Source organism: Nicotiana tabacum, chromosome 22, assembly GCF_000715075.1.
Source record: "Nicotiana tabacum cultivar K326 chromosome 22, ASM71507v2, whole genome shotgun sequence".
NCBI classification, from domain to species: Eukaryota; Viridiplantae; Streptophyta; class Magnoliopsida; order Solanales; family Solanaceae; genus Nicotiana; species Nicotiana tabacum.
The window spans coordinates 2,839,505-2,859,498 of NC_134101.1; the positions used below are offsets into that span (position 1 = coordinate 2,839,505).

At 40.6% G+C, this 19,994-nt stretch overlaps 1 pseudogene; it reads right to left on the bottom strand.

Moving 5' to 3' along the window:
• The window catches only part of LOC107826909 (adenylate isopentenyltransferase 5, chloroplastic-like), a 36,370-nt pseudogene extending 20,184 nt beyond the window's left edge, over positions 1–16,186 (bottom strand).
• Between the last annotated feature and the right edge of the window lie 3,808 nt (positions 16,187–19,994).

Here is a 19,994-nt window from a genome sequence, read left to right on the forward strand (position 1 = left end):
GTTTTACTACAACTAGGTAGGTCATACTATACCATAACGCTTACTTCAGTTTATTATTACCGGGGTCTGCTACCCAACACCAGGTTACTCTCTCACTAAGTCCTTTAGTTTTTCTTCATTACTGTTCATCTTAAGAATGACGGCCTAATCTCATCTCATACTTTGTAACTTTTATCCATCCATTGTTGATTCACCTCAATGTTGATCCATAATCTACCACTGATAACTTGAAACTTCTTATGTAATACATTGTCACTAGGGCTCACGTCTCATCGGGGAACATCTGAAGTGATTTGCCTGATCCACCTAGGGAAAATACTATACTTCAATAAACGTATTCATGCCATCCCAATGTGATTCATCTTATGGGGATATTCTAATCCCGTGCAATTCATGAAATCCCTTTTCTTTAAATCATTACTCATTCAAAGGACTAAACGTCATCCTCTTATTAAATATAATTACACCCTTATTCTACTATTTCATCTCTTCCAAATGCTCATAGTCTTAGACTCCTCTGAGTTCATTCATGCTATACTGAGCTTTCTATAACTTACGAAAACCGCCGGCTTTCTTGTTTTGATGGGATTAATCTCGAGGCCTTACATATTCTTGTCACTTTGTCACTAACCTTTTCTTATCCTCACTCCTATCTACCTAAAATCTTGTCGCTCTATGATACTTTAGCTTGCGACCTACACATATCTATTCATACTACTCGCAACCTTCCTTTAACTTGCTAGCACCATAGATTTCCTTCGTGCCTTCTCATCTTTCTTTAAATGTAAGATATTACTTTTCCTGATCGTTCTGTCACTTGTTGCCTGAATACATGGCTTATCTTATTGCCCACGAATACTGGAATTTCCTGTAACTCATATAATCTTAAACATCACCTTTGATTTTTTTTTTCTGTTCATTAGCCACGATAGGTGTCACTTTCTTATGGAGTGTATACAATATTGTAGTGAGACTATTGTTACAAGATCATTTTTTCTTTATGTCACTATGCTTAAGTTGAAGTCTTCTTCCTTATTTCCTCAGCTAGTCTTTCTTTGTAGTACTTAGGGGGGGACCCTTTGACTCATGTAAAGATGCAAACTTATTACATCGTATACCCAAAATAATTTTTGATGTTCTTACTCGCCTATAATTATCCTTAGTTACTTACCTCTGTGCCCTTGTGCTCGTAGGGTTGCTTCTGAACTAAAATTTTTGACTGACTTCCCAGTGGCACTCTCTTTTATTTCCGTAACACTTATACGTACCTTTAATTACCCTAACTCTTATTTGAATATTTCTCAAGGGTTACGACATCATATCTGCGAGACTGAATTCACTATGTTGGGGTTCACTACATTTATCTTGCACAATCTGCTGATTTGTCTGTATCCTCTTGTCTAACCATGACTAGGCTCTTCCTGAATCAACTACTAACTACTCATTAGTCCATTCTCATATTTATATTCTGCGTAATCTCTCTTGGGTTATATCATTTGTCTTAACTTACCCCGCACACTGGCTCCTTATGTATCAAGTATTCATTTGCACTTATTTATTAATAACATCTAGTGATGGAACCCTTACTCTCTCTCCCCGTCATCATGCTTGCATAATGTTCTAGAGTCGTATCATATCCGTATGATCTGAATAAATGCAATCTCATTCCTTTCGCCTTTCTACCACATTCTTCCTTTATTTTCCATAGTTACCTGAACCACATAACTCCGACTTAATACCATATCACACCATCTTCCCCCTTTAGGGGAGTACTAACATTTAATGCTATGAAGATTTACCTATAAAAGTTTTACCTCTTCATCTTTGGCGTCTTTTCACATTTCCACGGGCTTTTACTTGCTGTCAGGACCCAAAACCTAACCCGTCGTGATGGCGCATATCGTGATACTAGGCAAGCCGACCTTTCCAAAATACTTTCAAAATTTAACAGAAATGAAGTAAGACATTTAAAATAATCGGAGTTTTTCATAAAAACGGGGATAAAACCCAAAAAGAATACAACTGCAGAAAAATAGCCTGACATCGGGGTGTCACTGAGTCATGAGCATCTAGATATCCAGTCTAATAAAACAGTGTCTAAGTATCAATACAGAAAAGAAGGAAAAAATAGAAGGAGGAACAAGATCTGCAGACGCCGGCAGCTACCTCGTAGCCTCCGGTACTCAATCGCGCACGAACTCAACGACCTCCGTGATCAAACATTCCTGGATCTGCACATGAAGTGCAGGGTGTAGCATGAGTACAACCAACTCATCAAGTAACAGAAATAAGTAAGGAACTGAGAAGGTAGTGACGAGCTATACAAATACAGTTCATTTTCAATAATTTCAGCAAATAATAGACATGCTTTCAAATCCGGCAGTTCAAATCAATTCATTTTATACAGTTACAGTGCAGGTAAATCCGGATATAGAATCTTTCAGAAATTTCACGACAATGACAGATAGCAACTAAGTGCATTAACAAATGAAAAAGCAAGTACAACCTCTCAGGGCAACATTCACTAAATTCGTCACAACAGCTCAATCACTCAGCTCTCAACCCTCAGTACTCACACTCAATAGGTACATGCGCTCACTGTGGGGGAGGGGGGGGAGGGAATCCGGAGGGGCTCCTTCTGCCCAAGCTCTGTATCGCTACAGCGTGCAGCCCGGTCCCATAATATATAAATAGCCATAAGGCTCGTTGCGGCATGCAACCCAATCCATATAAATACAACCCTCAGACTCGTTGCGGCGTGCAACCTGATCCATATATATACATATAGCTCACAGCTCGGCACTCAGGCCCTAACTCAGTCACCAACCTCTCCAGTCTCATGGGCTCTCAGAAATCATAAAGATCAGCCCAAACAAAATAACATAGTGCATCAACAAGAATCAAGAAGAGACTGAGATATGATGCACAAGTAAAATCATGATTGAGTACAAGACAACAATTAGCAAATAATTCAACAAGTACGCGACCTCTGCGGGTCCCAACAGTACTATCACATAGCCTAAGCATGATTTCTAGTCAAATTTCTATAACACAAAGAGAATAGGTAATTAACAATAGTTTATTTGACTTTACAGTCTCACGGGATGGACCAAGTCACAATCCCCCACGGTGCATACCCACACGCCCGTCACCTAGCATGTGCGTCACCTGTAAAATAGTCACATCATATTAAAATTCGGGGTTTCATACCTGAGGACCAGATTTAAAAATGTTACTTACCTCAAATCGCGCAAAATCCTACTTAGCATTGCCCTTGCCTCTCGAATCAATCTCCAAACGCCCCGAGTCTAGCCACAAGCAGCATGATATAATTAATATAAGCTAAAAGAATCAATTCCACAAGAAAAACATGAAACTTTAAGCCAAAATCCGAAATAGGCTCAAACTCGGCCCCCGGTCCCACGTCTCGAAATCAGACAAAAGTCATAAAACCCGAAAGCCTATTCACTCACGAGTCTAACCATACTAAATTCATCAAAATATGACATCATTTAGTCCTCCAAATCCCCAAAATCCAATCTCCAATTTTCAAGCCCTAAACCCCCAAATTTCACTTCCAAATCTCGCTAATTAGGTGGGGAAATCAGTGGGGAATCAAGATTTATGATAAATAACGAGTATCAGAAGCTTACCTCAATAATCCCCTCGAAAAGCTTCTCCCAAATCGCCTAAGTCCGAATCTCAAATGGTGAAATAAGACTAAAATCACGAACCCTTGCCTTTTAAACCTTCTGCCTAAACTTTTCGCATCTGCGGACCCACTGTCGCATCTGCGACGCCGCACCTGTGAAAAATCTATTGCAGGTACGGATTCCACTTAAAATCCCAGATTCCGCTCATGCGGCTTCAAGACTGCACCTGCGCCTATCGCAAGTGTGGAAACCCATCGCATTTGCGGCTAAAACTCGCACCTACGCCCATCTGCCCGCTTTTGCGACTATCGCATGTGCGGGAAAATCTTTGCACATGCGGCTTCTGCTCAACTCCTCCTTGGACGATTCTGCGGTCCCATCTCCACTTCTGCGAGCTCGCACCTGTGGTGCCCACTCCACAGGTGCGGTTACACCAGTAGCAGCAACACTTCAGTTGCTTCATCAACTCAAAAATCAAGTCCGTTAATCACCCGAAATCTACCCGAGGCCCCCGGGACCTCAACCAACATACCAACCAGTCATATGACCCAATGCAAGCTTAGTCGAACCTTCAAATCACCCAAAACAACATCAAAACACCGATTACACCGGGATTCAAGCCTGAAGAACTTCTAAACTTTCAAATTCCACAAACGACGTCGAAACCTATCAAACCACATCCGATTGACCTCAAATTTTGCACACAAGTCATATTCAATATTACGGACCTACTCCAACTTTCGAAATCGGAATCCGACCACGGTATCAAAAATTCAACCCCCGGTCAAACTTTCCAAAGATTTGACTTTCGCCATTTCAAGCCTAAATTAGCTACAAATCTCAAATTCACAGTCCGGACAAGCTGCTAAGTCCAAAATCACCCAACGGAGCTAATGGAACTGACGGAACTCCATTCCGGAGTCGTCTTCATACACTTCCGACTACGGTCAAAATCGTGAGACTTAAGCTTCCGTTTTAGGGACTAAGTGTCCCAAAACACTCTAAAACCAAAACCAGGACCTCCCGGCAAGCCACATAAGCAGACACAGATACGGGGAAAGTAGTAAATAGGGGATCGTGGCTAATACACTCAAAATGACCGGCCGGGTCATTACATCCTCCCCCTCTTAAAATAATCATTCGTCCTCGAATGAGCATAGAGACATATCTGAAATGGTGAAAAGATGAGGATAACGACTGCGCATATCATGCTCGGTCTCCCAAGTCGCCTCATCGACCGGCTGACCCCTCCACTGAACCTTTACAGAAGCAATATTATTCGACCTCAGTTTTCGAACCTGCCTATCCAAGATCGCCACCGGCTCCTCAACATAAGATAAATCCTTGTCCAACTGGACTGAGCTGAAATCCAATACATGAGACGGATCGTCGTGATACCTCCGGAGCATAGACACATGGAATACTGGATGAACTCCTTCTAGACTAGGAGGCAAGGCAAGCTCATAAGCAACCTCCCCAACACGCCGCAATACCTCAAATAGACCGATAAACCTCGGGCTCATCTTGCCCTTCTTTCCGAACCTCATAACATCCTTCATGGATGACACCCGGAGCAAGACCCACTCTCCAACCATGAATGCAACATCGCGAACCTTCCGATCCACAGAACTCTTCTGTCTGGACTGGGCTGTGCATAGTCTATCCTGAATTACCCTAACCTTCTCCAGAGCATCCTGAACCAAGTCTGTACCCAATAATCTAGCCTCGCCCGGCTCGAACCAACCTACTGGAGATCTACACCGCCTACCATACAGAGCCTCATATGGTGCCATCTAGATGCTCGACTAATAACTGTTGTTGTAGGAAAACTCTGCTAATGGCAAGAACTGATCCCGCGAACCCCAAAACTCCATCACACACGCACGTAGCACATCCTCTAATATCTGAATAGTGCGCTCGGACTGTCTGTCCGTCTGAGGGTGACATGTTGTGCTCAACTCCACTCGAGTACCCAACTCATGATGTACGGCCCTCCAGAACCGTGATGTAAACTACGTACCCTGGTCAGAAATGAAAGATACCGGTATGCCATGAAGCCTGACAATCTCGCTCACAGGAATGAAATGAGCTGGCTTGGTCAGCCGGTCCACAATCACCCAAACTGCATCGAACTTTCACTGAGTCCGTGGAAGCCCAACTACGAAATCCATAGTGATCCGCTCCCATTTCCACTCCGGAATCTCTAACTTCTGAAGCAACCCACCTGGTCGCTAATGCTCATACTTCACCTGCTGGCAATTTAGGCGCCGAACTACATATTCCACTATGTCTTTCTTCATTCTCCTCCACCAGTAATGCTGTCTCAAGTCCTGATGCATCTTCGCGGCACCCAGATAAATAGAATATCGCAAACTGTGAGCCTTCTGGAGAATCAACTCATGCAAACCATCTACATTGGGCACACATAGCCAGTCCTACATCCTCAATGCACCATCATCCCCAATAGTGACTTCCTTAGCATCACTGTGCTGGACCATATCCTTAAGGACAAGAAGATGGGGGTCCTCATACTGACGCTCCCTGATACGATCATAAAGAGAAGACTGAGAGACCATACAAGCCAATACTCGACTCGGCTGAAAATCATCCAATCTAACAAACTGGCTAGCTAAGGCCTGAACATCCAATGCCAGTGGCCTCTCTGCTGCTGGAAGATATGCTAAGCTCCCCAAAATCTCCGCCCGACGACTCAAGGCATCGGCCACCACATTGGCCTTCCCGGGATGGTACAAAATAATGATATCAAAGTCCTTAAGAAGCTCTAACCACCTCCACTGACGCAAATTAAGATCCTTCTGTTTGAACATATGCTGCAAACTCCGATGATCAGTGTAAATCTCACAATGGACCCCATACAAATAGTGCCGCCAAATCTTCAAGGCGTGAACAATAGCTTCTAACTCAAGGTCGTGGACATGTTAGTTCTTCTCACGGGACTTCAACTGGCGTGAAGAATAAGCAATCACTCTACCCTCCTGCATTAGAACACACCCAATGCCGATCCGTGAGGCATCACAATACACTGTGTAAGAACTATAAACTGATGGTGAAACTAGAACTGGAGCCGTGGTCAAAGCAGTCTTGAGCTTCTGAAAACTCTCCTGGCACTCCCTCGACCACCTGAAAGAAGCACCCTTTTGGGTATATTTAGTCAAGAGCGATGCAATAGATGAGAAGCCCTCCACAAAATGATGGTAATAACCAGCCAAACCGAGAAAACTCCGAATCTCCGTGGCTGAGGACGGTCTGGGCCAACTCTGAACCGCCTCTATCTTCTTCGGGTCTACCTGAATACCCTCATTGGACACCACGTATGCCAAGAACGCTATTGAACTGAGCCAAAAATCACACTTGGAGAACTTTGCATAAAGCTTCTCCTCCCTCAATTGCTGTAACACAATCCTCAGATGCCGTGCATGCTCCTCCTGGCTACGAGAGTACACCAGGATGTCATCAATGAATACAATAACGAATGAGTCAAGATAAGGATGAAATACATTGTTCATCAGATGCATGAACACTGCTGGGGCGTTGGTCAGTCCAAAAGACATCACAAGGAACTCATAATGGCCATATCGGGTCTTGAAAGCTGTCTTAAGAATATCTGAGTCCTGAATCTTCAGCTGGTGATATCCTGACCTTAAATCAATCTTGGAGAACACCCTCGCTCCCTGAAGCTGGTCAAACAGATCATCAATACGCGGCAATGGATACTTGTTCTTAAGTGTGACCTTGTTCAACTGTCTATAATCAATGCACATTCTCATAGTACCATCATTCTTCTTCACAAATAGAACTGGTGCACCCCAAGGTGACACGCTAGGCCGAATAAACCCCTTATCAAGGAGTTTCTGAAGCTACTCCTTTAATTCCTTCAACTCCGCCGGTGCCATACGATATGGAGGAATAGAAATACCTAAATCAATATCACTATCGGGCGGCATGCCCGACAGGTCTGTAGGAAACACATTCGGGAAATCTCACACCACTAAAATAGAATTAATAGTAGGGGCCTCTGCACTAACATCCCTCACAAAGTCCAGATAAGATAGACAACCTTTCTCAACTATCCGCTGAGCTTTCAAGTATGAAATCACTCTACTAGGAACATAGTCTACAGAGCCGTTCCACTCAACCCTCGGCAACCCCGGCATCGCCAACGTCACGGTCTTAGCATGACAATCTAGAACAGCATGACATAGAGACAACCAATCCATACCCAAAATCATGTCAAAATCGACCATACTAAGCAACAAGAGGTCCACTCTAGTCTCCAGACTCCCAATAGTCACCACACATGACTGATATACATGGTCCACAATGATAGTATCGCCCACTGGAGTGGATACACGAACAGACGCAACTAGAGACTCACGGGGCATAAGCAGATAATGAGCGAAATACGAGGACACATATGAATAAGTGGAGCCAGGGTCAAATAATACAGAGGCATCTCTATGGAAAACCGAGACAATACCTGTAATCACAGCATCCAAAGCAATGACATCTGGTCTGATAGGAAGAGCATAGAAACGGGCCTGGCTGCCCCCTGATCGGCCCCTAGCTGACTAGGCTCCACCCCGAGCTGGCTAAGCGAGTGGTGAAGAAACTGGTGCAGATGTCATAAACTGGTTCTTCTGCTGAGATGGACCTCCCACTAGGCGGGGACACTGCCTCCTCATGTGACCAAACTCTCCACACTCATAGCAACTCCCCGGTGCTGGTGCTGGGGACTAAAGGGAGCCCCGAGCACCCGGATAACTAGTAGAAGGACCTGGCATAGACGAGCCCTGACCCGATGGAGCACGGGACGAACTCTGAGCTGGGAGAACACTGAGAGATGAATGGACCTGCTGATAACTGTTTGAACCATGACCAGATGATGCACCACGGTAAACTGGACGAGCCGTCTGAGCATGCCTGAAAGGATGACCTCTACCATGGTGGAACTGCCCCTAGAAGGAACACCGCTAAATCCACCATGTCTATGAGGTCCCTCTCGAGCCGCTCATGGTTGCGAACCATCTCAATCTGACGGGCAATATCGACAACCTCATCAAAAGTAGCACCGGACACTCTCTCTCTGGTCATAAGCAATCGCAGCTGAAAAGTGAGGTCATCTATGAACCTCATGTTCCTCTCCCTGTCTGTAGGAACCAACCATATAGCATGACGGGCCAACTCTGAAAATCTTATCTCATACTGCGTCATAGACATATCACCCTGTCGAAGCTCCTCAAACTGTCTGCGCAACTCCTCTCTGCGGGACTGCGGCACGAACTTCTCCAGAAAGAGAACGGAGAACTGTTGCCAGTAAGGGGTGTTGCGCCCACCGGTCTACGCATCTCGTAAGCCTCCTACCATCTGAATGCATCCCCTGAGAACTGAAAGGTAGTGAACGATACCCCACTGGTCTCCAGAATACCTGCCATACGGAGTATCCTCTGACACCTGTCCAAGAAACCCTGTGCATCCTCTCCTTCTGCACCACTGAAAGATGGAGGCTGGATCCTCCCAAACCTCTCCAATCTTCGCTCCTCATCCTCAGGCATAGCAGGAACAACATAATCCTGAGCAGCGGTAACCGGCTGGGCTGGTGGTGCCCCCGGTGTCTGGAATCCCTATACCTCCTGCTCTGGTGTGCGGACGACGGGAGTCTGAGCGCCTCCCCCGGCCTGAGAAGTGGCTGCTGCGGCCTGAACAGAGATCGCCTAAGTAAGACTGGTACACGCAGTCAGAATCTGAGCTAAGGCCTCTTGAAGGCCTGGAATCACAATAGGCACATGTGGTGCGTGAGCTGGTCCCACAGGCTCGTCCATAACTAAAGCTTGCTCCTGAACTGGGGCAACTGGTAGATCTGGAGGTGCTACCCTAGCTGCGGTGCGAGCTGCACCTCTGCCCCTACCGCGACCTTGGCCTCTCGCGGCACTGACTGATGGTACTGGTGGCTGTCCATCTTGCCCCGTAGTACGCGTCCTCACAATCTGTGAGAGAATTAGAACAATAGAAATTTAGTTACTAGAATCAAAAGATTCGCACGACAAGAATTCAAGAATGTGAAGTGTTTCCTAAGGGTTCTGCAGCCTCTCAAAAATAAGTACATACGTCTCTATACCGATCCGCAAGACTCTACTAACCCTTCTCATGACTCGTGAGACATATGTAACCTACACTCTGATACCAACTTGTCACGACCTAAAACCTAACCCGTCGTGATGGCGCCTATCGTGATACTAGGCAAGCCGACCTTTCCAAAACACATTCAAAATTTAACAGAAATGAGCTAAGACATTTAAAATAACCGAATTTTTTCATAAAAATGGGGGTAAAACACAAAAAAAATATAAGTGCGGAAACATAGCTCGACATCGGGGTGTCACTGAGTCATGAGCATTTAGATATCCAGTCTAATAAAACAGTGTCAAAGTATCAATACAGAAAAGAAGGAAAACATAGAAGGAGAAACAAGGTCTGCGAACGCCGGCAGCTACCTCGTAGTCTCCGGTACTCGATCGCGCACGAACTCAATGACCTCCGTGATCAAACATACCTGGATCTGCACATAAAGTACAGGTATAGAATGAGTACAACCAACTCACCAAGTAATAGAAATAAGTAAGGAACTGAGAAGGTAGTGACGAGCTATACAAATACAGTTCATTTTCAATAATTCCAGCAAAGAATAGACATGCTTTCAAATCCTGCAGTTCAAATCAAATCAGTTTATATAGTTACAGTGCAGGTAAATCCGGATATAGAATCTTTCAGAAATTTCACGAATTTGACAGATAGCAACTAAGTGCATCAACAAATGAAAAAGCAAGTATAGCCTCTCAAGTCAACAGTCACTCAACTCGTTACAATACCTCAATCATTCGGCTCTCAGCCCTCAGTACTCACACTCAATAGGTACCTGCGCTCACTAGGGGTGTGCAGACTCCGGAGGGGCTCCTTCAGCCCAAGCACTATATCGTTGCGGCATGCAGCCCGATCCCATAATATATAAATAGCCATAAGGCTCGTTGCGGCGTGCAACCCGATCCATATATCTATCTCTCTCTCTCTCTCTCTCTCTCTCTCTCTATATATATATATATATATATATATATATATATATACACACACACACACACAAAAACCTTAAGGCTCATTGCGGCGTGCAACTCGATCCATATACATACAGCCCCCAGGCTCGTTGCGGCGTGCAACCCGATTCATATATATAGCCCTAAGGCTCACAGATCGGCACTCAGGCCCTAACTCAGTCACCAACCTCTCCAGTCTCACGGGTTCTCAGAAATCATAAAGATCAGCCCAAACAAAATAACATAGTGTATCAACAAGAATCAATAAGAGACTGAGATATGATGCGCAAGTAAAATCATGACTGAGTACAAGACAACAATTAGCAAATAATTCAATAAGTACGCGGCCTCTGCGAGTCCTAACAGTACTATCACATAGCCCAAGCATGATTTCTAACACGATTTGCAGTCAAATGTCTATAACACAGAGAGAACATGTAATTAACAATAGTCTATTCGACTTTACAATCTCACGGGATGGACCAAGTCACAATCCCCCATGGTTCACACCCACACGCCTGTCACCTAGCATGTGCGTCACCTCTAAAATAGTCACATCATACCAAAATCCGGGGTTTCATACCCTCAGGACCAGATTTAAAACTGTTACTTACCTCAAACCGTAAAAATTCCTACTCCGCAATGCCCTTGCCCCTCGAATCAATCTCCAAACGCCCCGAATCTAGCCACAAGTAGTACGATATAATTAATATAAGCTAAAAGAATTAATTCCACAAGAAAAACATGAAACTTTAAGCCAAAATCTGAAATAGGCTCAAACTCGGCCCCGGGCCCACGTCTCAAAATCCGATAAAAGTCACAAAACCCGAAATCCCATTCACTCACGAGTCTAACTATACTAAATTAATTAATATCCGACATCATTTGGTCCTCCAAATCTCCAAAATTCACTCTCCAATTCTCAAGCCATAAACCCCCAAATTTCACTTCAAAATCTCGCTAATTAGGTGGGGAATCAAGATTTATGATCAAACATGAGTATCAGAAGCTTACCTCAATAATCCCTTCGAAAAGCTTCTCCAAAATCGCCTAAGTCAGAGTCTCAAATGGTGAAATAAGACTAAAATCGCGAACCCTTGCTTTTTAAACCTTTTGCCAAACTTTTCGCATCTGCGGACCCACTATCGCAACTGCGACACTGCACCTGCGAAAAATCCATCGCAGGTGCGGATTCTACTTAAAATCTCAGATTCCGCTCCTACGACTTCAAGACCGCATCTGCACCTATTGCAGGTGCGGAAACCCATCGCATTTGCGGCTAAAACCCGCACCTGCACCCAGCTGCCCGCTTTTGCGACCATCGCAGGTGCGGAAAAATCTTCGCTCATGCGGCTTCTGCTCAAATCCTCCTTGGCCGCTTCTGTGGTCCCATCTCCGCTTCTGCGATCTCGCACCTGCGGTGCCCACTCCGCTGGTGCGGTTACACCAGTAGCAGCAACACTTCAATTGCTTCATCAACTCAAAAATCAAGTCCGTTAACCACTCGAAATCAACCCGAGGCCCCCAGGACCTCAACCGACATACCAACTAGTCATATGACCCAATGCAAACTTAGTCGAACCTTCAAATCACCCAAAACAACATCAAAACACCGATTACACCCGGATTCAAGCCTAAAGAACTTCTAAACTTCCAAATTCCACAAACGACATCGAAACCTATCAAACCACATCCGATTGACCTCAAATTTTGCACACAAGTCGTATTCAATATTACGGACCTATCGGAATCCGACCCCGATATCAAAAAGTCAACCCCCCGTTCAAACTTTCCAAAGATTCGACTTTCGCCATTTAAAGTCTAAATTAGCTACAGACCTCAAATTCACAGTCCAGACACACTCCTAAGTCCAAAATCACCCAACGGAGCTAATGGAACTAACGGAACTCCATTGCGGAGTCGTCTTCACACACTTCCGACTACGGTCAAAATTCTGAGATTTAAGCTTCCGTTTTAGGGACTAAGTATCCCAAAATACTCCGAAACCAAAAACAGAACCTCCCGGCAAGCCACATAAACAGACACAGATACAGGAAAAGCAGTAAATAGGGGATCGAGGCTAATACACTCAAAACGACCGACCGGGTCATTATACTTGCCTTGCGGTACCCTTTTTGTACCATGGATAACTGAATTTCTTACGCACGAAGGTGACACCTAGTGTAACTGGCACACTTAGTCCCTTAAGCTTAACTCTACTCACAGTCTTGCTTCAGGGAAGCGTTTCCTGAATGGCCTTTAAAGGTTATTCTTTTGTTGTCCATTCTATTATCGCCGGAACGCGATCTCTGACATTCTCACGATGTCGACTATTATCAAATCCTTCAGTCCCGAATTCATGTTCAGTTTATCTTGTTCACTAGCCTATACCAATTTCTATTACCCCGTAGATCTAACTTTTCCTTCTGGTAATCACGTACAAGTCACCAACTCATTTCTTGAAATGAGGATATGACCTTTGGCCTATACTCTTTTATTGTCTCAAGGCCTGTCACCTCTTGTCTTTTCCTTCACTTGACTATAGACTTTGTCATTGTGTCATATTTTGATTTATCATTATCACCCATTTATCACATCTCACTACTCAAAGTTGCACGACGAGAATTGTTCTTGTATGTTTTTCTCTTAATTTTGTGGCTTCTTAAAAGTATTATTTTCACCATGGATTTTCATGTCAATTGGACATATTTATAACCTCTAAAAATCCTTTTCACTATGTCAAAGGAAAGGTTAGAGGCGGTGAACTTTTGTAAAATTCTAAACCGAAAGTAAGTTGCTATTGTAAAAAAATTGAATCCGAGCTGCCCACATGTTGGACTTTCCAATACAATTCAAATTTGGATTCTTGTCTAAATCGAAAGTAAGTTTGCTATTGTTGAAAAATTAAATCCCATTCTAAATGAGATTGTGGCTGCCTATATGTTGGACTTTCACGTGAATCCAAATTCACTTGACAAAGTTTCCACCAAGCTTCTTTCTTAATTAATATTTTATATAACATCTCTTATATAAAATAAGTATTAATTATATATATCACATATATATCTTAACCAAGAGATACAATTTAATTTTCTATTCCAAATAAAAAACTTTAATTTGATCACAATATTAATTATATTCTGTGCTAGCAAAAAATATAATAATATTTCATTTGGACTAATAACTAAATTTATTTGACTAATTAAATTCTTTAATTTAATTATCAAATAATAAAATAATTAATTCTTTAGCAAAGATCAGAACACTCGTTAGTGTGCGACCCCATAGGTTCAATACTAAGTCGGTAGTAAATTGATCACATCAATATACTAATCAAGTGTGGCGTCTAGCAACACTCCTCAACGACCGGATAGAATAAAGTATACAATTTACTCTCAGAAATGAGTAGAAGAATAATATAGAAAATATTTCTGTCCTTATAGCTCTGGGTCACCCTAGGATATGGTTTAACTGTCAAATCCTAATAGGTGACCAACTATGTGTTCATGTCAAATATTATCGACCATTGAATGACCTAAGAAACTCTTTTCTTCTTTCATTCAATTGCCCTGGCCAAGGTCTTAGTTTGATCGTTTATAATTCATGACAACATGGAGCTTAAGCTCATTACCAATAGTTGACAGATTTCATCTCGATCAATCACTAATTCTACAAGTATTTAATCGTACTAAATATCATTTCAACTATCGCCCTAGGGCCAAAGGTGTCTAGTATTAAAGCACAATAAATAACTTGTCAATTACTACGATAATATCTGGTCAAAGAAAACTCTTATATCACATTCTTCAAGAGAATATCCTATTGACAGTTTTATGGTAATTCTAACCATTAGGAATTATCCAATGAGTCGGTTCAATGATCATATCTCTATATACATCATCTATCCATGTGATTTAGTTAATGAGATCAACTAATCTTTATCCAATAAAGACGATCACATAAATATTGATCTAACCGGATTACTAATATCCAAATTAATAATTCTACGATCAAGAACAAATTTAGATTAAATTAAAGAAACTTTACTCTCACTATCATGATCTCCATCACGATGACAAGTCTCAAAATTTAATCAAGGACCTTATTAAATTAATCAAGCAATTAATAATAACTATGATAAACGTATATCAAATGCCATATATTTTTATATCAAATAAGATTCACAAAAATATGTTTAAATCATCAAATATGAGATTGGATCTAGGGCATATCTAATATATCCTAACAGTATATTCCATCCCTTAACATTTATCAACCTCTTTATTTTCTCTAACTGTTGGCTTGCTAATTTACAGTTGTTGATTTTTACTTCATTAATGGCTTCCTCAAGTAGCTTAATTCTGGTCTCCTCGTCAACGGAATTTGATAATTCAGCCCGAAAATAACGATCAAATTCTGGGACACCAATTGCTTTTCGAATGCCTTTGGAGTAATCTGCATTTTTAGGATTGAACATGTTTCTTACCTCGTTGACAAGTCCTTTCTCGACCATTTTGTCCACTCGTTTGGTTAAAAAAGAATTTAGTACGTGCATGGACACGTCCACCCAGAGAAAACAAAAGTTGTACCTGTTAAAAACATAAGTGTTCGTTCTGAGCAAAATAAAATAAATAATAAAAGGCATTATTTGCACCATATAGACCTTTTTGACGCCACTCCCGTTAGTCCAGTGGGCTTTGCCTTGAAATAGGTGGATGAATTATTTTCAAATAAATTTAGCCCACTAGCCTAATGGGGGACATAATTTAAAGTCTGGTCTCAAAAAAGGCTATTTTTACAAATGCTCTAAAAATTTATAAGGGCAAAATACAAATTGAATGGTTCAACAAAATTAATTGTATTTGCTAGTAAAAACAAACATATAAAAATATGTATATTATATGTGTATAATATCCATATATAAATAAAATATGCAATTATTTTTTAGAACAACAACCGTAACAAACCAAATAGTTTCCCACAAGCCGGAATTTGAGAACTACTAAAAAAAAATACAGTTCTCATTGTTTCTAATACTTTAATCTTTTAGATGAAATAATAACATATTACCATAGTACATTGTATATAATTCGTAGGTTTTATCGTAGAAGAGTGCCTCAATGAACGAATTCCATCCTCCGACGATGATCGGAAGCTTCCCACGGCAAGTAATGTACTCTCCGTGGTGATGGGAGCCACCGGCGCCGGAAAATCAAGACTCTCCGTCGACTTAGCCACTCATTTCGGGGAAGAAATTGTCAACTCCGACAAAATACAAGTGTACAAAGGACTTGATGTTGCAACAAACAAAATTCCCGAAGAAGAACGTTGTGGAATACCTGATCATCTATTAGGTGCTATTGATCCTCATAAGGAGTTCACAGCCAAGAACTTCTCTGACATGGCTTCACTTGCTATTAACTCCATCATCGTCGGAGGATCGAATTCGTTCATTGAGGCATAAAATTTTTAGATTGATATCGGATTTCGAGTGGAGCTGTTTGGCGTCAAAGAAAATGAGGGAAGAGAAAGGTTTAGGGGAAGGGATAGAGAGGATGCGTTGGAGAAGGGAGTCGTTGAGGTGGATGACGCCGGTGGGTGATTGTGATCGGAGGTTGATCAGTTCGGAGAGTAATTAAGGCATCAGAGGTATTGGAATGAGTGTATATGGGTGTAAGGAGGAAGAGGAGGGTGATGAGTAAAAGAGATGATGGAGATGGAGAGATTGCCATTGTTAGATTGATGAGAAAATTTTGAAGGGTTTCATTGATGCAGATGTTGTTGAGAGTATATTTGTGTTGGAAGGGCAAGATATGGGTACTTTCATTTTGGGTCGGGTCTTATTGACTGAGTAAGATTTGTATGTGGATACACAGATTAAGAATGGTAACATTGGAAGTTCCGCCAACTATACGAAATTGTACGGTGGAAGTTGTTATTCAAATTGCATTCCTAGACTACTACACTGCAAAATGTATTTGGGTTTTGGATTTTTTCTTTTTAATTCAATCACATTATTAAGACACCAAAATATCTATTTTTAGTGAATTCAAACATAATTATTTATTTTTAATTTCAATACTTCTATGAAAATACGTACTAGTAATTGTTAATTTGTAAAATCATCTCAAGCACTTAAACATTGTCTTTCAGCACTTGGTGTTAAAAGATACTATTGTTCAGCTAAGCTAAACGGAGTCTATTCCTATTTAGTTGAAAAAGAATAAAATCTTGTAACTAAGAGGGAAATGTTAGAATCAATGAAGAGGAAAAAGCAAACATGCAGTTGCGGACGGGCAATCTCTATTGATAAGCTTGATCAAACCTTCTTTTCAAATTCCAATATATAAAATGTCAAAAATTTCAGCTACAATATTCTTCTTTGATCGTAGGGCTGTTTTTGCGCTAAAATCTAACCTTTTGTAAATCTATGGTAACCGGAACTGGTAAAGAGTCTGAAAACAAACATCAATTGCTGAAGAAAAATATATGGAATCACTACTAGAAAATGGCTATTTTTCGACTGTCAAAACAGTTGGAATGTGGTCAGAAAATGCTGGTTTCTGATTACATCCAGACCAAAATAATGCGGTCGCAAAATAGCTAGTCTGAAATAGTTCGCGATCGATTCTGACTGTAATTTGTGACTACGGCAGTCGCAAAGCCAAAATATAAAAACGACTAATTAATGTTGTCAGCTTTGCGACTGACGCGGTCGCAATAAATTAAATTTTTATTTTTATATAAGCTTTCCCACTACGTCAGTCGCAAATATTATAAATAATTATAATTTAATTTAAACTTTTCCACCACAGTGGTCACAAATATTACAATGCCTTTTTATTTATTTTAGTCTTCCCGCCACTATCGTCGCAAATTTAATCCATATTAATTATTTATTTTATTTTTTCACTACCGCAGTCGCAAATCAATTTTAATATTATTTATTTATTTACTTTTTCCACTACAGTGGTCGCAAATGTTCCTGAATCTGAGAAAGTTTTCGAGCATTTGGTGACTATTGTGGTCGGAAAACTGGAATAGTTTTGCCCAATTTCAGCTGTTTTAAATTCACACCAACTGCCAATTAAAAACTACAACAATCAACGAATCAATCCACCATTTCAACTAATCAAACCCATAAAATGCAAACAATTAAAGGAAACATAAACTAACTAAAACATCCAAACACAAGTTACAACATTCAAGCACCATTCAATCAAGTCTAAACATTACAATCATAGTCAAGTCTAAATATTACAATCATAGTTAAGTCTAAACATCCAACCACAACAAATAATAATGTCTCAAACATCACAACAAACTAAAGCTCATCATCCCCATCATCCTCGACATTTTGAGGACCAAATTGAGGTATGCTCATCATAAGTTTCTCCACTAGACCCTGCAACTTGTCAAAATTTGCACGATCTTCTTTCCGTTCCTCCTTCAACTCATCAACTTCTTTTCGTAATACTTTCACCTCTTCTTGATTCTGGGAATAACTCGTATCACTAGACAACAATGCTTCCACTATAATGTGCAAGCTCCATATACACAAATAAATCCAAGATATGTAAACCAATATTACTTAGTGTTATGCCAAATTTTTTTTACTATAATAAACCTATAAAAGTAAAACCTTTATATGAGTTCAACTCCAAGAATATCACTTCTTGAAAGACTTGAAAGCTTTTCATTACTATAAAGGAATACTTCTTTTAGAATAACTTAATACTTTTTGTAAGTAACTATACCATTTTTCATTCCAACTTTCTTAAATATGTTTAAAGTAATTTGGATCAAAATATTTAAACTATATCCCTGAATACTATAACCAAAATAACTCTTTGATAAAGTTTCCCAAAGATGTTTTTCTAAATATGTGGATAGTGCATGTGGATACAACTAGCTTCTCCTCCAAATATTTTTAACTTAAAAAAGAAAATTATTATGGGTATTTGTATACTAACGACTCATGAATAATGTGTATGGGTATCAATTCTAAGAGTGTTCTTCTTATTTGTTTGAAGTAGGTTTCAAGACTATGTCCAAAGATAGGGTGGGTTGAATGGAAATTAGAATCCTTCAATTAGTCCAATATAATCCCAAAATACCCTAATGAATGAGCCCTAGCTCCTAAAAAATATTAACAGCAACAACGACGACAACAACAACAACAACAACAACAACAACAATTATGATTATAATAAAGCGCTTTAGAAGACAGTCCAATGCAACTTCAGACAATTTTCGTTTACCTGTAACGTCCCAACAGTGATAACACAACCTTTTCGACAAAGCACGAGTTTATTTTTACTTAGACAAAGAGCCTAGTAAAACTTTAGTTAGCTAGCTTAAACAGTAAATTAGGATGCGCTCCAGGCAGTGGCGGAGCCACATGCACCAAAGGGGTGTCAACCGACACTCCTTCACCGAAAAATTACACTGTATAGCTCGGTATTTTTAAAAATAATATATATATATATATATACTATATAATGACACCCCTTGACTTCTTGGTGAGTTTGTTTCTTTTATATTTTAACTTCCCTTAATAAAAATCCTAAAAATCAAATTTTCAGCAGAGTGGAAATCAAATTTCCAGCAGTAAAATAATTAAGTTCTAACACTATTGCTCAACCTTAGTATATTAGTTGGCTATAACATGATTCAGTTTGGGGATAAGTTATGAGTATAGATAGCTAAGTAAAAATATATGATTGAGCTTCAACACGAACTTCTTTAAATTAGTCATGATGTTGGACTACATATCTCTGTGAGGAACAATATGCAATAATCTTTTTGATGAATATGTAAGATAGTAATTGAAAAGTTCAAGCTGTTTTAATGTCTCTTTTTGACTATGTGAGAGCTTTAGTTAGATATTACACTTATGGGGGTTATGTCACAACCCAAAATTTATATGTCGTGATGGCATCTATCTCAATGATAGGCAAACCGATAACCTCAATAAAACACTATAATCTTTTAAGTTTAAAAATATAATATTTGAATTCAATAGAAAATTCCACAAATACTGATATAAATACACTCCCAAAACCTGGTGTCACTGAGTACATGAGCATCTAAATGATAACATAGTCTGACTGATGAAACACTATCTCGAAATATAGAACAGTACAAACAACTGAAAGGAAAGAGAGACAAGGTCTGCGAACGCCAAGCAACTACCTCGATAGTCTCCTACAGATAAAAATTCTGAAATCTAGCA